At 40.2% G+C, this 17,016-nt stretch overlaps 1 pseudogene; it reads right to left on the bottom strand.

The window, feature by feature from the left end:
- Window positions 1-848, bottom strand: part of LOC104858004 — a 2,153-nt pseudogene extending 1,305 nt beyond the window's left edge.
- Between the last annotated feature and the right edge of the window lie 16,168 nt (window positions 849-17,016).

The following is a 17,016-nucleotide window of genomic DNA, read 5'->3' on the forward strand; positions in this document are numbered from 1 at the left end:
TCAGCGGAGACATGCAACAATTGTTCTAGAGCTTGAACAACCGAATAAGGACCTGAACAAAGTTTTGCATAAAGTTCAACTTTACTGTTATGAGCTTGCTCCAGATCAGGGGCTGAAGTGGGCAGGTGAGTGCACAGACCTGCACCAGAGCTGTGAGGAGGAGGTGCAGGAGATCAGCCTGCTCGCCAACCCCTCAGCCAGACAGCCCTGTGTTGAAAATGAAAACCTCACAGACTTAATCTCCAGGCTTACAGCTATCTTATTACAAATTAAGTGTCTTGCAGAGGGAGGAGACCTGAATCCCTTTGAGTTCAAATCATTTACAGACTCATTAAATGATATCAGAAGTACAATAGATGCTTCTAATATCTAATATCTTCTCCCATAAGCTGTCTGATTTTTCTCCATTCTACTCTTTTAACTTTCTTGTTTTCAAATTAAGAAAAGATTCCTTTATATATACAGAGAAATCATTATCACCCTCAAAAAGTGGTTTATCTGTACTTGAATAGAACCACTCATATATGCACCATTTATGTGTTTTTAGAATCTTGAGTAGGTTCCGTAATCAAAAACCAATCTTCTGTAAAGCTTTCTTACCTGTGGTGTAGACATTATTGCTGTAAATTTCTGTGGAACCATTGCAACTCTCTCATTTCTTTTAGATGATTTTGTATTTATTTGTCTATCATCTTCATCAGACAAGAGTAGACTTCGTTTTGCATTTCTGAAAGGCTTTTTAAACTGATAAGAGCTTTTGCCGAAGAGCTCTTGTCAGGCAACTGGTTGAGCTCCTCCATCTTGAATGAGCCATGTTGCTTTTTCAAAGGCTGCCAGCTGTGGTACATTGATGCAGTTCTGGAAATTTGAAAGTAGATTACAACATGATTCAGTTTTGAAAGATACCAGCTAACTTTCTATCTTGTATCTATTGTTAATACGACCTCTGTCTTTCAGTGAAATACTCATTTTCTTATGAATATAATCATTATTTTAGAGTATTTCTTGGCTCTTGCAGCTGTAACATTCGTTCATACACTCATTCATTAAGTAACTCAGTTTTCAAACATGTGCTGAGCACTTTCTGTATACCCGGTACTATTCTTGGCACTAATGATATAACCACAAGTAAGAATCTTTGCTTTTAAAGATAGTCTAATGAACATGACACACTTTTTTTTTAAAACCCTGGGCAGTATGATGATAGAAGGACACAAAGATTGTAAAGGTGGTTTCAATTAGAGAACAGACACGAGTTCTAGTCTCAGATGCAAATCTGATTTACTTTTTTTTTTATTCAGAGATACCTATAAGCCACTAATATTTGGATGATAAATTATTCCTAGTCAGTTATTAAATCTTTTCAGTGTTTAGAAAAATACATTATCTAAAAGTTGGTAAAAAGAAAAACCTACAGCATTTGTCAATTTTTATGCCATGAGTACTGCTCCCAGGGGAATTTTAAGCTACCATTGTGACACTGTCAAACGTGAGAAGATGCACATGTTGGTCTTGTAGACTATATGAGCCGGCTTCAGCACTCAGGTGCTGCTACTAGTGTGCCTAATAGTACCCTGAAGAGGCCAATGAAGATCAGGCTGCAGGAGGCAAAAGGTACTTTCTGTTGTGTGATTGGACACTGATATCTTTTTAGGGAATATTTCACACCTGGGTGACAAAAAAATCTTGAGTAGAGGGGATGGAGTACTTTCTGAGCCCCAGAAGACCCTCATTCTCATCTGGGACTGACTGGTCTATCTTCCTCTCTGCTTGCAGTCACAACATTGTAAATCCAGACACTGCTTGGCCTGAAAGAGTTTCTATGGCAACCTTTCCCAGCAGGCAAAGAACAGCACTCTAAGCCTCAGCTGAAGGTTGAGAGATAAAAATAAATTCTGATTAATCCAGTACCCTTGTATGACTAAGACTTCAGAATTACCTGAAAACATAAAGCTAGGCTGGGTGTATTTCCATCTTTTTCTTGTCTTAAGGAAAATCGAACCCATAAGCAAGTGAACTCATGCTCTGCCTTCATCATTATGGCCCCTTGAAAAGCAGAGTGATTTCCATGAGGCTGATTTCACTGGTAGCTTTTCTCTCTAAATTCTTTGTACTTTGTATTGCAAGATTATTTGCCTGGGAGTTGACATTGCTTAATAGGAAAATGGGGAACACAATTCCTAGCTCAGAGTTGACAGTCACATTCTTGAGATCTGAAATATAGCCTCCATATCCATGTAAGTCAGTAACACCTTTGTACTTCTTGCCAGAGACCCCTGCAGCGGTCCTGGCTTCCTGTGAGCCCTTCCGACATCCACGAGATAGGAAAGTGGGAATTAAAGAAACAAAGAGGCAGAGACTTGCGAGAAACTGAGTCTTGGGCTGATATATGCTGCTCTGGGAAGCAAGGACAAAGGAGTCCCAGGACATCCAGTGTTTGTTCATTACAAGTGTGGGAAGGGGGAAAAACTGGGCAGGGACTTGGGACACCTGCTGATAATAAGTATCAAGCAGGCAGGACTGTAGAGTGAAGGCACAGCTTGTCTTTGCTGAATCAAACAAATGGTTAATTCAGAAGGGAAGAATTTAGTCAGTTGACCTTGACTGAGCCAAGCTCTGCTACTTCCAATGTAACACAGCTGAATCCTAGAGGGGAAAGAAGCCTGTGTCCACTACAGCCCACTAATACTGGGCAGAGGTGTCTGCTACACTTCTTAATTTTGGTACCCTAAAAAAAACACCTTTGATAGTACAGCAAGGCTCAAACGAGGTCATAGATATGGAACATTTGGGGGAAAAAAGCTTCTATGCAAATGCGGGTTGTGATGATGATGATGATTAACATGCTTTGGGTTAAGGTGAGGTAGAGACTCAGGGAACAAGCAGGGCTTCTCTTGGAGGCAGGCAGAAGCTGTGGCTTCATTCTCAGAAAACTGAGGCTCGGAGACCAGAGCTCCATTCCTAGTGTACTCAGAAGTGTGACCTCGTCCTGTGTCTGAACCAGACTGATTACTTCTTTACTTCATGCAGAGATGACCTCTTCTTCCCACTCACACTCCTTGAGCCCAGGTCTGCCCCAGCCTGTCTGCTCCCACCCTTTGCGCTGTGTTCTGGTGTCAGTGAGCTCACAGCCTCCTTCCTTTTATTAACCCTGGAGTCTACTTCTTTGCTCCAGGCATTTTCCTCCTACAGGTTCCAGTGCTATGGCCTATTTCCCTGTGTTCTCTGCCTCCCGTCTGGGTTTTATTCCACACTCACATCCATCTTTAGCACAGGGGAAAGGCTCTTTGACAGTCATTAAGGCAGACTAATAGTCTTTATAATTTTGGAGATGGGTGAGTTTTAAACTTTGTTTTCGGAAGGTAGGTTAGTTTTAAAAATGTATCGTTTAAATTTAGTTTTCCCATTTTTTAAGAAAATTTGAAACAATTTTAAGCTCACAGGAAGTCACAAAAATAGTACAAGTAATATTGTGCACTCTTTACCCAGCTTCTGGTGGTGTTCCGTAGCTGTAGCTGTCAAAACCAAGAGGCTGAAACAGGTACATTGATGTTAACTAGACTAGAGGTCTTATGCAGTTTTCCTCATGTTTAAAGCTGTATTTATTTATGTTTTTTATGTGTATAGTTATATTCTGATATATATAATCACTCCTACAATTAGCATCCAGAATATTTCCTTCAGCACAAAAGAATATCCTCCTGTTACATCTTTCTAAGAATGCCTATGGCCTCTCTACTCCACCCATTCCTGTCCCATCACAGCTGTTAATCTGTTCTCTGTCTCTATATTTTCATCATTTCTAGGATGCTCTATTAATGGTACCATGCAGCATATAGCCGATGAGATTAACCTTTTTTTCAGCAAGCATAGTACCTTTGACGTTCTTTCAGGTTGTGGCATGTATCAATAGTTCAGTTATTTTCTAATTGATGAGTAATATTTCATGGGAGACTACCTAGGAGTTTGTTTAACCAGCATTCAAAGAAGACGTTTTGGTTTTGGCCAGGCTTCTGCTGTTATGAGTGAAGATGCTATGAACTTTTGTGTGTAAGTTTTTGTGTGAACATAAATTTTTCTTTGGAATAAGTGCCCCAGGGTGAAACTGCTGGGTCATATGGCAATTGCATGTTTAACTTCCTAAGAAAGTGTCCAACTGTTTTACAGAATGGTGGTAACATTTTACATTACCACTAGCAATCCTTGAGAGATCTGCTTTCTTTACATCCTTTTCATTGTCTTTTATTCTTTGGTGTTCTTACCAGTGTATAGAGATGTAGCATTGTGGTTTTAATTTGCTAATGGCTAATGATGCTGAACATCTTTCCATATGCTTTTTTGCCATCTATATCTCCTTTCAATGAAATGTCTGCTCATCTTTTCTGTTCTTTTCATTATTGTTTTCTGATTTTAATGTTGATTTTTAAAAGTTTTTTTTTTTTTTTTGAGACAGGGTCTCACTATGTGGTTGAGACCGACCTGATCTCACTATGTAGCCCAGGCTGGTCTTGAATTCACAGTGATCCTCCTGCCTCAGCCTCCCGTGTGCTGAGATTATAGGCATGCCCCACCATGCCTGGCTTAAAAAAGAGTTTTTAACTTGTCTTTTCATCCTTCTAACAAAGTTTTTCACAGTGCAGCAGTTTTAATTCTGATAAGATCCAATTTATCTTGATTTTTTTCCCTTTAATTATTATGCTTTTGTTGTCATAGCAAATCTTCACTGAGTCTGGAGATTTTCTCCATTGTTTTCCTCCAGAAGTTTTATAATTTCACATTTAATTTTAACTCTACGGTACATTTTGAATTCATTTTTACCTGGAGTGAGGTTTATGTCATGGTCCATTATATTTGCCTGTAGATGTCCAGTTGTTCCAGCTTCATTTATTGAAAAAAATCTTTCTCCATTGAATTGTTTTTGAATCCTGTCAAATACCAATTGAGCATATTTATGTTAGTCTCCTTCTGGTAGGACTTCTTTCCTCCTGAGATATCTGTGCTCCTCTGCATGTGAGTTCTGCTAAGTACCCCCAGGAATGGATGAATGCTTCCCAGCTGAGATGGACCCTTCCAGTCTTAGATGGCACACAAGAAGTGTCTCTCCTCCCAGTGATTTTCCTGCTTTACGTTTGAAAAGTCACTTCAGGTCATTGCCTGAGACTAAATATTCCAATTCCTCTGGTTCTTAACCTAGAAGACCACCATCATTACATTATGCTTGTATTTCTAAACAGGATAAGCCTCAACAACCCTACACCAGTAGGAGTTTATTAAAACTTGAAGTTTATTTTTATCAAAGTAGCACATGCATAGATAGCATTATTTATTTATTTATTTATTTATTTTTGGTACTGGGGATTGAACTCGGGTCCTTGTGCTTGCGAGGCAGGCAGGAGCTAAATCCCTGGCCCTGGTATATAATTTTAAAGGCAAACAATATAACAAGATTTATTATAATAACAAAATTTCTACCCTGATTGAATCTCTCCAGTCCTGGGTTTCACCCCCTTAGGGACAATCACTTTAGTCTGTTTTAGGTGTTCAGTCTGGCATTTTTCTCCACATTTCAGAACAATATGTTTGTTCTGCTATAGATTTATTTTTTACATTTCAATAATATATGCGTGTATATATGTGAACATTTACATACAGTGGTACCTCGGTATACCAACTTAATGTATTTTACGATTTGGGGAAGATGGCTGAGTTTGTGTTCGTGTGGGGAAGACAGCTGTGGTTGTGTTTATCACCCAGTGTGGAGTTTTCAAACAGAAACAAAATTTTGCTCAACACATTTGTTTGCAAATCGAATTGTTTGCAAGTAGCAGCATTTGTGAATCGAAGTATTTCTGTATATTACAGAAGATAAGGGTTTAGCATATTCACTTTCTGGTTTTGTCTTCTCTGTCCTTCCATTCTGGTTCCAGGGGTGATAATCCTAACATTTAGTAACTGCTGGAGAACACCCAGAATAACTGCTGTTTATCTAAGTGCACATGTGCCTATCAGATGAGAGTCACATTTTGGTTTGTTTAAATTAGAAAATAGCCAAAGATTGTAGGCCATGCCTGAATTCTGAAGCCAGACATCCTGCGTTCAAATCCTGCTTCTGTAACTTTTAGCTGGATACTCTCAGGCTTATCAGTCACTTAACGTCTCCATGACTTTCCTGGGGGATAATAATAGCTACATTACAAAACTTTTGTGAAAATTAAATGAGTTAACACAGACAAAACAATTAGAGCTGTGCTGTAATAGCCACATATATTCTTGCTATTACTATTATATATTTTTGGTAGTACTGGGGTTGAACCTAGGGTCTTTGCACTAGCCTATATCACTAGCCTATGTTATTTTGTATTTTATTTTGTTTTTTGAGGTAATGTCTCTCTAAGTCACTAAGTTGCCCAGGGTGGGCCCAAATTTGTGATCCTTCTGCCTCAGCCTCCAAGAGTGCTGGGATTACAGACATGTACCACTATGCCTGGCTTGATTATATTATTAATATTTCAGACTCTCTTGCTCAGCCAGGAGAATATGACAATTATATGTCCTTTCCTAGGTCTGTAGTATGGAGGCTTTTCTTTGCAAATCTACATTGTTGGAAATTTCTCTGCTCGACGTGTCTTCTTCCTTGGTTTTATGTAGGGTTTCTCAGGCTCTTCATTATTGACATTTTGGGCCAGTGAATTCTTTGCTGTGGAATTATCTGCACTGCAGTATCTAGAAGCATCTTCAACCTCAGATCACTGGATACCTTAGGACCATTGCCCCAGACCTCCTTGTGACAACCGAAACAGCCCCAGATATTTCCTAACATCTCCGGAGAGCAAAATAGGCCCCAGCTGAGAAATTCTGCTTGCGTACTTCAATTCACTGAATCACATTTGATAATAGCTTCCTCAAGAGGGTTGCAAAGAATGTAGATATTTTGAGACATTGATATATCTAAAATCTTTTATCTTTTTGGTACCAGGGATTGAACTTGGGTCCTTGTGCTTGCGAGGCAGGTGGCGGAACCATTGAGCCAAATCCCTGGCCCTATCTGAAATCTTTATTCTAACTTTTTGTGTGATTGCTAATTTAACTGTAAAACTATAAATTCAAATAGTTCAAATTGAATAATAGCTTTTCAAACTATTCTTCACTATCTTCTAGCTTTCAGTGTTAATGACACTGATGATACTTAGATTAATTTATTTTTAAATTTAGCAATTATTTTAGTCACCAGTTGCTACATAACATAAAATTTGTAATTTAGTGGATTAAAACAGCAACCATTTTGTTATTTTTGGTGACTCAGTGGGTTGAGTGGGGCTTCTTGGCCTCATGCGTGGCCTTCGTAGTCCCTCACTGTTGGTCAGAGGGGAGATCAGGCTGGGATATCCAACTGGCTTCACTTTATCTGGAGCCTTGCCCAGATGTCCAGAAGACTACACGAAAACAGAGGTTGCCAGATACTCCTAAGACTTAGGCAAAAAATTGGCACTAATCACTTCTGCGCCGTTCTGTTGATTGGAGAAAGTCACAGGATGACTCCAGACCCCATATGGGGAGGGCACAGACAAGTGCGTGGATATGGGGAAGCAGGGCTCTTTGGGCTCCTTTTGGGACAGGGCTATGAAAGCCACCACAGTTTTGTTTCTGAAGTGACTTTTTCCTTGTTTTTTGAGGTTTATTTTTTTAAAGAGCATTCTGTTCTTATTTATTGGGGCCAGTAATCTCTTTTCTCTCTACTTGTAGTAATTTAATATCTATTGAGTCCGTTTCTTTTGACTTTGATTTCTTTTGGCTTGGTTTTCAGTTGCTGGAGGGAAGCTTCCTGTAGTGCCTAGAGATCCGTAGTCATCTATTTGGAGAGAGGCTTTACAAGGCTGGTTGGAATGACTGCCACGGCAGGCAAGTCATTGCTGTCTCTCTCTGAGGATGGGACAAAGATCAGTTGTTTTACTGTGGATATTCTCAGTGCCGTTTCTTACAGCTTTTCAGTATCTCACCCAGAAAGATCTTTCAGTCTTTGGCAGGGGATATTTCTTTGGCAATAACCATTCTTAAGACTTCACAGTGAAGGGGGGTGGGGGCCCAGAGTTGATTATTCAGACTTGCACTGCATCCCATCCCCTCCCCACAACTTTCTAGCATGGAGCCTCTTTTCTGTCCTCCGCTGTGTTGGTACCAGTTCAGACCCTCAATTTGGTTTTTGCAGAATAACCTGGTTCCTTCTATGGTAAAGAAGGGGAGTCCTCTGCTTCTTATACTGGAGGTGAGGGCCCAAAGGACTAGCTGCCCATTGTTGAGAACTTCAGCCTAATCCTCCTGTTTTTAGTCCTATCCCTCATCCCATAGTTTTATCTGAGCCCTCCAATTTATTTGTTTTTTTCAATTTTTATTTTTATTAGTACATGTTTGCAATAAATAATGATTGCATTCTTCATGGAGAGGTGGCACATGTACCTAATACATCTCAATTCTTTTGTCATCCTCTTCCCTTTCTTTCCCTTTCCCTCCCTTTGTTTCTCCCTCTCTTTCCATTTCTAAAAGATTTATCTCCCTATTTCCTATTATCTATCTTTTATTTTGTTCTTCATATTTTGGGTGTCTTATATAGGAGAAACTATGTGATATTTAAGTTTGTGTGTCCAATTTATCTCACTTAAAATTATGTTCTCAAGGTGCATTCATTTTCCTACAAATGATTCTCATTTGTCTTTTTTATGGCAGAGTAGCACTCCATTGTATATAAATACTACTTTTTTTTTTAACCCATTCATCTGTTGATGGACACATGGGTTGCTTCCAAGATTTAACTGTTATGAATTGTGCTACTATAAATGTGGATATGCAGATATCATTGTAATATGAGGTCTTTAGCTCTTCCAGGAAGATTCCTAGAAGGGAAATAGCTGGGTGAAATGAAATTTCTATTTTTAGTTTTTAAATGAATTTCCATACTGATTTCCATAGTGGTGGTACATTTACAAGCCTACCAGCAATATAGAAGGGTTCCTTTTTCCCTGTAGCTTGGCAGAATTTGTTATTATTTGATTTCTTGATGATAATCATTCTTTCTGGAGTAAAGTAGAAGCTCAGTGTTGTTTTAATTTGCATTTCTCTAATGGTCAGTGATGTTGAGCATTTTTCATGTGTTTGTTGGCTATTTGAACGTCTTCTAAGAAGTGTCTATTAATTTCTGTTGCCCATTTTTTTGATTGGGATTTTTATTGGGGGGGTTGATTTTTTTGAGTTCTTTATATATTCTAGATATTAGTCCTCCATCTGAGGAATACCTGGAAAAAATTTTCCCCATGCTGTAGGTAATGTCTTCACTCTACTGATTGTTTTCTTTACCATTCAGCCTTTTAATTCGATATGATCCCATTTGTTGATTTTTGATGTTACTTCTTGTGCTATTTGAGCCCTGTTCAGAAAGTCCTTGCCTATGCCTGTGTCTTTAAGGTATGCATTTATTTTAATTTCCAGCAGATAAAATGTTTCTGTTTCAACATTTAGATCTTTGGCCCGTTTTGCTTGTAATTTAGTTCATGGTGAGATATATGGGCCTAGATTTGACCTTCTGCTTGTGGACAGCCAGGTTTCCCTGTAGTGCCTCCAACTTCTGCATCTTTTCCCATATTCTTAAACACAGGTCATCTTGACACTCATTGGCATCCTCTCTTAAAATGCTCAGGTTTTAGCTTCTTTAGCTCTGTGTTCCAATAATGTGTTGCCATCTCTTATGTGTTGCTCATTTTTCTCTGTTCTGTTTGACCTTTTGGGTTTATGTTTATTCTCATTTTAGGGAGAAAGCTGGAAGGCTCATGTTTAATTCACCAAGTATAAGTCGAAGACTTTTTCCCTTTTGAAAGCCCTCAGATTGATTTTATAACTTTTGTATATTCAAATCAAATAATTCATCACTGTAAAATTTTATTTAACTTCACTCTGGTTTGTTGCAGTGCATGGCCCCATAGTTCTCAACTCTGGCCATAGATAAAAGTCATCTGTGGGTGGATACCACCCCAAATAACTTTAATCAGAATCTCTGAGGTGGACTTGTGCAACAAACAATAGGTACTTCTGAAGTACTGTGAGGATTGAGAACCAACAGCATGGTGGTGTGATGTCGTAGTCCATTTGTGCTGCTATAACAATACCTGCGAGAGGGTAATTCATAAAGAGCAGACGTGTGTATCTCACTGTTCTTGAGGCTGGGAAGCTCAAGATCAGGGTGCTCATGGTCTGGTTGTCTGGTGAGGGCTGCCTGTCTTTTCCCTGATGCTGCATCCTGTGGAGGGGAGGAGGGCTGTGTCCTCACGTGGGGACCGGTGGAAGGCCAAGCCAGCCAAATCTGCATGAAGCCTCTTTTGCTAGGGCCTTAGCTCCACTTATGAGTCTTCAAACTAACTTTGAAAATACATTATTCTTTAGTATCAGCCCCATTGTCGTTCACTGCTCTGTTAGATTGTCAAGATCAGTGAGAGCTAGCCGGACTGTAATAGTGTCATTCCCTGCCCTACCAATCTGTATCTAACCTGGTTACTAATTACCTCCCCCTTCAAACACCTGCAGGGGGCAACAGCAATCTGAGCAGGTCACCCACTGGCCATGTGACAGTACCCTCCAGGAACAGTTCCTGAGTGAAGGAACACAGATCATCTTTCAAAAAATATTTTTCTAGTCTCTTTTGAAGATATCACAAGTGGAACTGCGTTCTGACTTTAGTTATTTTTTAGTAGGAGAACTAAGAAAGGCTTTCTAGCTTGGGTGAGTGGCAGGAAGCCTGTGTCCTACCCTTGTCTTTTACCCAAAACTCAGTTGTCTGAGAGCCAAGCTTCCTGAAAGTCAGTGGGTAGGCTGCTGTGAATATGTGCTTCTTCTTGGTGTCTGCTGTTCTCTTTATAAAGGAACTTTTTTTGGTGGTTGTTGTTGAAACATCATTGCAAACAAGCATTAAGTATTTCACAGGCCACAAATGGGTTTTATTGGTTTGCTCCTTCCTGAGTAGCAGCTGGGGAATGAATCACAAAGAAGCAATTTTCTTGACCCTTCTCTAACAAACAAATAATTCATTGGTCAAGGTTAGTTTTACAAATCCTGGTTGAATGCTTTCAGACCTACTTAGCTCCTTCTGTTTTCTACTGTTTACGTGATATATTGTCCATCTTGAAATTGCATTTAAACCTTATATCATCGTCCCAAACTGGGAATTGATATAGAAGCAGTTCTGTGCCTACATTGTATAAGTACTCCTCAGAGGTCAGGATTGAAACACTTCTAGGTAAATAATGCATTTAATAGTATTACAATTGTGGCAGTGTGATTTCCAGCAATGACATTAGCACACTGTTATGTTGTGCTAAATTGCCCACAACTCTCCTGTACACTTTATCTTATCTATATTTCACTATAACTCTGAGAGATAGAGATAGATAGATTACCCTCTATTTTATAGGCGAAGAACCTGAGGTTTAGAAAGTTTAAATGCCTGTATATATTCTAGAGATTGCTTAAAGTTGAGCTCAAAGATCTGTCTTTTTCTTTGTGGTAGAAAAAAGGAACATAAAGATTACCATCTTTGTGGTTTACATCTAGACTATAAAGCCTCATGTGTTCAGAGGTCAGGCTTTGGGAAGGTGACTGGATCACAGGGGCCTATAGCTGACTCACTGTTAAAAGATGGGGCCTGACTGGAGGCAGGTGATGGTGGAACTTGGAAGGATGTATCTCTCTGCTGGGTCCTCCCTTTGTGCTCTGCTACTTGGCCATCATGACTGAGCAGCTGTCCTCTACACCAGACCTTTCTACCATGCCATTTACGCTTCAGGGTTAGCCAACCATGGACTGAAACTTCTGAAACTGTGAGTCAAAATAAACCCCTTTTCCTGTAGGTTGTGGGTGTCAGAATTTGGTTCCAGAGGAGAGAAAATGACTGATACACCATCTTAATTATTTTTACGTGTACAGTTCAGAGGTGTTATGCATATTTACATTATTGAACAATAAATCTCCAGACTTCTAATTTTGCAAAACTGAAACCCTATACACATTAAACAATGACTCATCATTTCCCAGTCCATGGTAATCACCATTCCCCTTTCTGTTTTTATGAATTTGGCTGTAGATATCTCGCATTAGTGGGAACATATAGTTTCTATCTGTGGCTGGCTTATTAGCATCATAACTTTAAGATTTATCCATATAGTAGCATATGATAAGATTTCTCTACTTTTTAAGGCTGAGTAACATAGCACTGTAGGTATCTATCACATTTTGTGTATGTTAATCAGTCAGTGAACAATTAGGTTGGTTCCACTTTTTGGTTTCTGTGACTAATACTGCTGTGAACATGAGTGGAAAATACTTGCTTGAGATCCTCTTCAATTCTTTTGGATATAGACACAGAAGTGGAATTGCTTTAATATATGGTAGTTCAGTATTTATGCATGTATTGCATACATACATATTGCATGTGTATGTATTACTAGAGGTCACACTCGGGGTCTTAATTATGATGGTAAGCAAGTGCCCTGCAACTGTGCTACATTCTTCAGCACTTTTTATGATTTTATTTTGGGACAGCTTCTTACTAAGTTGTCCAAGGTGGCCTCAAACTTGCAGTCCAACTGACTCAGCCTCCTGAGTAGCTGAGCTTACAGATTTGTGCCACCATGCCTAGCTCAATTTTTGGTTTTGAGAAGCTAACTCATTGTTTTCCATAGTACTATCACCATGTTACATTCCTATGTGGAGGGATTGAGGGTTCCATTTTCTCTATATTCTCACTAACACCCGTCCTTTTCTTTTTTGGTCATAGCCATCCTCCTGGGTGTAAGGTGCTTGAAACCTATCTTCTGACAGCAAGTGCAGTGTACATCATAGCACAACAGCAAAAAGGGTGCTACGCTGCACCAAACAGCTATCTGCAGAAAACCCATCACAGAAATAGTGGCTGTGAACCTAGTGGACTTGTTTGCTCCTGATCAGGATGGTTCATACAGGAACAGAGACTCTCTATAGTGTAGTGTGGTTATGGACTGAGCTGTGTTCCCCAAAATTCATATGTTGAAGCCCTAACCCCAATGTGATATTAATTTAGAGATGAGGCCTTTGGGAAGTAAATAAGTTAAAACAAGGGCAGGAGGGTGAGACCTGAGCAATGGGGCCAGTGGTCTCATAAGGAGGGACACCAGAGAGCTTGCATGCTTTGTCTTTTCATACGTACAAAAAGAAAAGGTCATGGGAGTATGTATTAAGATGGTGGCCATCTGCAACTCAAGGAGAAAGCCCATACCAGAAGCCAGCCATGCTGGCACCTTGATCTTAGATGTTAACCCTATAGCACAGTGAGAAAAGAAATTCCTGCTTCTTCAGCCACTGAGTTTATGGTTATTTTTTCCTGCAGCCTCAATCTGTGATTATTTTATGGCAGTCTGAGGGTGACTTGATGATTGCTTTCTTCATAAACCTTATCCGGTGTCTATTACCTGTGATGGTGAATATTGTCTGATATTTAGTCACAAAGCTGCAAAGTTCCACAATACTACAGAGCAGCAGAAGACCTGGATAAAAGGCAGTAGAGGCACGCAACAACTAGGCCACACACTGAGAGGTCTGATAGGAGACTTTTTTTGGGAAGGCAGTCAGGGAGAGAGGAGAGAGGGAAGAGAGGGAGACAGAGGGAAGAGAGAAGAACAAAGAAAGGAAGGTCCTTTTATTGTTTTGGGGCTGGGCTATTGCTTATTTATGAGGCATGGGCTACTTTTAACCTATCACAGGCCAGGTTGCCTTTTATGGGCTCAGTCCTGCAGAAACAGGTTTAACTTCTTCGGACTGCTGTGGCCTTGGCTGGGAGGGACTAAAGATAAAAGCATGAGGTCATTTGAAGAGCCAAGAAGAACCAGGAAAATGCAGCCTGATGGCAGCGTCAGGTCCCTAACAAAGGCTGTCATCAATAATACATTATTGGGCTGGAGATTTAGCTCAGTGGCACCGCAACTGCCTTGCAAGTGCAAGGTCCCAAGTTTGATCCCCAGTACCACAAGAAAACAAAACAAAAGAAGCACAAAAAAACAAAACCCCAAAAACCCATTATCTTAGATGAGTGAAAGGTGGACTTTATATACTATACAAATCTTAGGAATGGGGCTTGAAAGATACAGGTTTCTGAGAATTTTCAGAAGATAATGTGGAGGTTACCATGTAGTCTTTTTATTTTTTTTTTTGTCTTGAATTCACAGCCATCCTCCTGCCCCAGCCTGAGTGCTAGGGTTGCAAATGTGTGCCACCATGCCTGGTTGCCATGTAGTCTTGTCTAAAAATAGAAAGCCTGATTATTTTGTGCATCTCTACCCAATGAATCTCTGATCTCTATCTCCTTCCTACTCTTTTTCAGAACAGATTTCCTAATTACTTCTAAGACATGAAGGAGGTTTTGGGCTGGCTTTATCAAACTATTACAGCTTTTAAATTTAGCCTTTGCCCATATTCTTGGCAGGAAATTATTTCTGTGTTTTCCATACATGGAAGGAGAAAAGGACATTGAAAGCTGGCTTCTCTCTGCTCTCCCTTGGAAGCTTTCCCTATTTAGATGAGCAGAGGAAGAAGGAAATATCTTGTTTCACTGGCTCATATTGATTTCCTAGTCATGCCTGATACCTGCCTGTGCATATACTTAATGGCTGCAGATATATCAGGCTCAGCTAGTAGAAAGGAGACTGAAAAGAAAATTACCTGAAAATGCATTGTTTTTGTGAGTCGAAGATAAAAGAAAAAAATGTGGCTTTTAAGGCTGCAGTTTACTGTGACCAGCCAGGCCAAGCAGTGGAGAGAACTTAAGTTATAGTCACCAGACACCTGACTTACAGATAAAGCCTTAGGATCATATGTGATGAGGAGCAGAAATAGGGTACAGCCTTTGCTAAGACATGGAGTGACCTGGAGGTTGAGTGGATTCTACAGAACTGCTTTCACCTATACATTAAACTCAGTTTGTAACCTTATGTGGCTCCCTTTAGTACTTACTTAGATTGTGGGCTTGGTGCAAGTGATAAGCAGGGAATGTTGGAATTGCACCATGATTGTTATTCTTTATGTTCTTCCTAATGCTAGGCCCTAGTGCCTGGTCTTCACTGCATAGTAAATGTTTGTGTTTCTCCATCATCACTCAGTGTGTACGATCTTTCATTCCTTTTTCTATATTCTGTCTGCCAATGAGATTACAGGCCAGGACCAGGCCTCATGCTCTCGGCATCTCCAGCACTCTCCCCATATTTCCATATGCATGGGCAGAGCTAAGCATGGTCTATTAAGTACAGAAAAGGATAGACAAAGTAGGCAAGATTGTGGTACTAGACTCCTCCGAATAGGGAAGGGACTGAGGACTGATTCAGCTGAAGTTACAGGGTCATATATAATTAACAGGACAGCATATATTGCAGAAAGCTATTAGCTAAAGCCCTTTTTGTCAGGTATGTCTGATAAGAGTAATGTGTAGGTTTTCCTTGGACAAACATAACGCAATGATGGAGAGACTAGGAGTAAGTCAGAGTCAGGAGTCAGAGAGACAAAAGGCAGAACGTGCATAGAGCATATCTTCTTATTAGTAGCAGGAGTCTAACCACTGTTTTGTGTGAAGGACAGGGATCTTGTCCCTGAGGACTGAAGGATGGATTGACAACAGGGCATAGTCCCTGGGCTCCTCCAGAGCAACAAGGAGCCACATCCTTCCTCATTTCCCCTTTATAACAAGCAGGTTAGTTGCCCTCCCACATGCTGGGGTGTGGAATTGCCAATCAGATTTAGCTCACCTTTTCAAGTTAACACAATCACTAAACCATCACAGGTGCTGTGCTCAGGCCCAAGCCTTGTGAGTCTCAGAGGAAGACAGAATTCACACCAAGGCCCACTGTTTCCAACTGCTGTGCCAAGTAGGGGATCAAATGCAGCTTTTATGCTAAAAACATAAAAATTCCAACAGGTGACTCTTCAATGTATAATATTTGCTGTCAGGCACACACTCCATCATTGGCTTTGCTTTTCCTAGCTTTTCTACCTCACGGACTCCCTGTCTACCTGCCCTGGGAGGGTGGTTGGAAACAAAATGAGGTGGCCACAGTTGCTACCTCTACAGAGCTGACATTTAGCAGGAACAGGTGGAGTGTGCAAGCTTGGGGGAAAGTATAGCTCCCATTATTTGAGATTGCAGTTAAGGAGTGGAGAAAGGTCCTTTCTAAGAGCATTCCTTTTCCATCCTAGCCGTTTACCCCCTGAAATCTTTCAGTAACTCATTCATCTATCAATTAAAAAATATTCAAGGTATTCCACTTCTGTGTCAGGCTCTATTCTAGGCTCCAGAGATCCAGTGATGAACAAAAAAGAGGTAGGCTCCCTGTTCTAAGAAAATGCATGTTTTAGTGGAGGAGGTAGAAAGTAAGTAATTTGACAAATAATAAATAATACAATATTAGGACATAATGAATGTCCTCAGGGGCATAATTATGACATGTGCTAGAGAATAAAGAAATGCCATTTTAAGTAGTGTCAGGAGAGGTCTAACAAACTCTTGGATGTAGTCACGGAGCAGTCTGGGGAAGAGAAGAAGGGTGAAGTCCTGAGATGGGAATGTGAATGGCAAATTCAAAGCCAGTGTGCCTGGAGAAGGGGGAAAGCACAAAAGTATAGAACATGAACAGTGTGGAGGACATTGGGTTTTATTTTTAATACTCTGGGCAGCTTTTGGAACATTCTGAGAAGGTGATTGACATGGTGAGATTTACCTTTAAGATAATCTTCATGGCTGCAAGGATGCAGGGAAACTATGTTAGTTACTTTTCCTGTACTTTGCTGAGACAAAATACCTGATGCACAAAGTTAAAGGGGAAAGGGTTTATTTAGCTCACAGTTTGTGGAGGTTTCAGTCCATAATTAGCTACCCATGTCTTGCATGAGGCTTTGGGGAGATATCTAGACACAAACCGTAAGAGATACCAGCTAAGAGACTGTTGTTAGTCCCGGCAA

This window comes from Fukomys damarensis, unplaced genomic scaffold (assembly GCF_012274545.1).
Source record: "Fukomys damarensis isolate Sample0158 unplaced genomic scaffold, DMR_v1.0_HiC HiC_scaffold_16, whole genome shotgun sequence".
NCBI lineage: Eukaryota > Metazoa > Chordata > Mammalia > Rodentia > Bathyergidae > Fukomys > Fukomys damarensis.